At 45.5% G+C, this 2890-nt stretch overlaps 1 pseudogene; it reads left to right on the top strand.

Annotated features, from left to right (window-relative positions):
- The first annotated feature begins 696 nt into the window (after window positions 1–696).
- On the top strand, window positions 697–2465 carry LOC111140103 (annotated as a pseudogene).
- The last annotated feature ends 425 nt before the right edge of the window (window positions 2466–2890 follow it).

Below are 2890 nucleotides of genomic sequence, written 5' to 3'. Positions count from 1 at the left end.
GAATGAGGAGAAAGGGACCAAAGTGCCAGCTGACCTTGGCTAGCTGATGTTGGAGCTACAGGTTTATGACTGGGGGACCAAATTTATATTTTAATCTCAGATGATATTTTCAAGGTGGGTCTATACTTGTGATGAGGCTGACCAGTCCGTGAATTAACCTGTCATGACTCACACTCAAACACTGCTCGCACATCCTATGTGAGAATTACTCTACAATAATTCATGACCTGTTGTCTTATGGCTTAATTAGCATATGACACTACATGAGTTGGATGAACCCAAGTTGGAATATGTCCTGTGGTGTGCTAAAAAGCAGAATGTGGGGAACCATTGTGCTTTTTTCCTGGAGGGAAGCAGTATTGATTTTTATATGATGTCTTCTATGTTTCTATGATATTTGTATAAGTTTCTATGATATTTGTGCTGCATCAAGTGACATGGGACTTGTGAGCTTTAGTTGGTTGATTGAACACCATTTTCCAGTAAATATTTATTGTTTACATAGGCATTATGGAGGGATAGCACATAACAGAAAAAAAAAAGTATGAAGCAGCAGCTCTGAAGCCTGAGCAATAGAACTCAGCAGCCCCAACTCAACTCAACTTAAATCAGCCTCATCGAACCTGATCTCAGACTCTCCAGTCCTGGGCTTTCTACAGCTCTCTGATCCTAGAGTCCTCTTCACTTCCAGCTAGAATGCCATGTCAGGCACTTCGCAGAATTGGTCCAAAGCTGGTATGCAGACGAATGCTGGAGGAAGATGTGAATGAGATGGCCCCTGCCAGAAGACGGACCACTCTGGATTTAGTGGCCCTGGGTGTGGGCTGCACAGTGGGAGTAGGTGTGTTTGTCCTGGCTGGGGAGGTGGCTAGAGATGTAGCAGGACCATCCATTGTGATCTGCTTGTTGGGAGCTAGCCTGTCTTCTGCGTTGGCTGGGCTGTGCTATGCAGAGTTTGGTGTCCAGGTTCCCTATGCTGGCTCTTCATATCTCTACACCTACATCACTATGGGTAAATCTGGGCTTTCATCAATGGCTGGAACCTCATTATCTTCTTTGTTGCTCATACAGCCACTGTGGCTCGGGCTTGGACCTTAGCTTTTGACAATGTGCTTGGGAACCAGATCTCTCAAACCCTGCATGAGAGCATCTCACCAAATATTCCCCAGCACCTGGGAGAAATTCTAGGCTTCATTGTTGTGGGCCTTATGTTGTTGCTAATGGAATTGCTGACTCTGAGGAATAGGTGGATTTTCCCGGTTTCCAAAGTGGTCACATTGGTAAAACTTTTGGCTCTCAGTTTTGTCATCATCTCAGGCTTCATTAAGGGAGACCTGCACAACTGGAAGCTCACAGAAGAGGACTATGTAAAGGCTGGAGTCAATGACACCTCTCACTTGGGCCCTCTGGGCTCTGGAGGTTTTGTGCCTTTTGGGTTCAAGGGGATTCTCCATGGAGTAGCTACCTGTTTCTATGCATTTATTGGTTTTAGCATTATTATTACAAGAGTGGAAGAAGCCCAGAATCCTGAGCATCCCATCCCCATGGGCATTGTGGTTTCACTGCTCATCTGCTTTTTGTTGTATTTTGGTGTCACTGCAGCACTAACACTTATGGTTCCTTACTACCAGCTTCGACCTGGGAGCACCTTGCCAGAGATATTTTTCCATGTTCCATGTTGGCTGGGCAACTGCCTACTATGTTGTAGCTTTTGTATTCCTCTGTAGTCTTTCTGTCAGTATCTTTGTCTTTATGTTCCCCATACGCAATCTGATATACATGATGGCACAGGATGGCCTCCTGTTCCCTGTACTTCCGACAATCCAAACCAGCACATACATGCCCAATGTGTCCACTGTAATCTTGGGCATCATCGTAGGAATCATGGCATTCTTCCTTGGACTCACTGATCTTCTGGATCTCATGTCAGTTGGGGCCCTGCTAGCTTACTGCCTGATAGCTCTTTGTGTTCTCATCCTCAGGTACCAGCCTGAGAGGAGGAATGGGGTAAAAAAAAAGCACAGGAGCAGGAAGAGAATGGACCTGCAGCAGAGAAGCTAACATTACAAGGACTATTTTTTCCAGGGAGCCCCACCCCCACTCCACTCTCTGGCGGGTTTGTCATTGTTTGCTCTTCACTGCTTGTTCTGCTTCTGACTCTCCTCTGCCTGGTGCTGGCCCACTGTCCAGGTCTGCTTTCTGGAGACACAGGGCATCACAGTGGTTGTGCTGCTCCTGGTGCACATCACTGGGATCATGGGGTCACCTGGAGACAGCCACAGAGCTCCACTCCCCTTCACTTTAAGGTCCTTGCTCTGCCTCTCCTCCCACGCCTGAGCATCTTTGTGAATGTTTATCTTATGATGCAGATGTCAGCTGGCACCTGGGCCCGAGTTGGTATCTGGATGTGGACTGGGTTTGCTATCTACTTTGGCTACGGGATCCAGCACAGCTTGGTCCCTTAACCCTACTTTAGTTAGGACCAAAACTGTAGACTCAGCAGTGAACTTAGCAGTGGCAGTCTGTATTTGAGTTGACATCATCACACTTGAATGTAGTCTGGTCCCCTGCAATAATAGAGTACTTTTGGGCACATGGAATGCTTGACTTCCCATGGGTAGCTGGTGGGAGAACACTAATACGACTGTATTTATTATGAAATGAAGGATGTGTCTTTGCTCTTTCTCCTTTTTTCTGTCTACATTCCAATTGTGTCTGTACTACATACTAGGTTTTAAAAGTTATTATTCAAAGAAACCAGAAAAAGTGTTTTGTTTTCTTTTGGTTTACATCCAGTAGGGAGATACTGGATAATGTGGTAGTTTTATTTTTAATTTTCTGAGGAAATTCCATAATGATTTCCATAATGGCAGCATCAATTTGCATTCCC

This window comes from Enhydra lutris, unplaced genomic scaffold, assembly GCF_002288905.1.
Source record: "Enhydra lutris kenyoni isolate GAN:26980312 unplaced genomic scaffold, ASM228890v2 scaffoldscaffold166, whole genome shotgun sequence".
Classification (NCBI taxonomy): domain Eukaryota; kingdom Metazoa; phylum Chordata; class Mammalia; order Carnivora; family Mustelidae; genus Enhydra; species Enhydra lutris.
The sequence above is the reverse complement of the archived record's forward strand: the minus strand, read 5'-3'. Positions and strand labels throughout refer to the sequence as shown.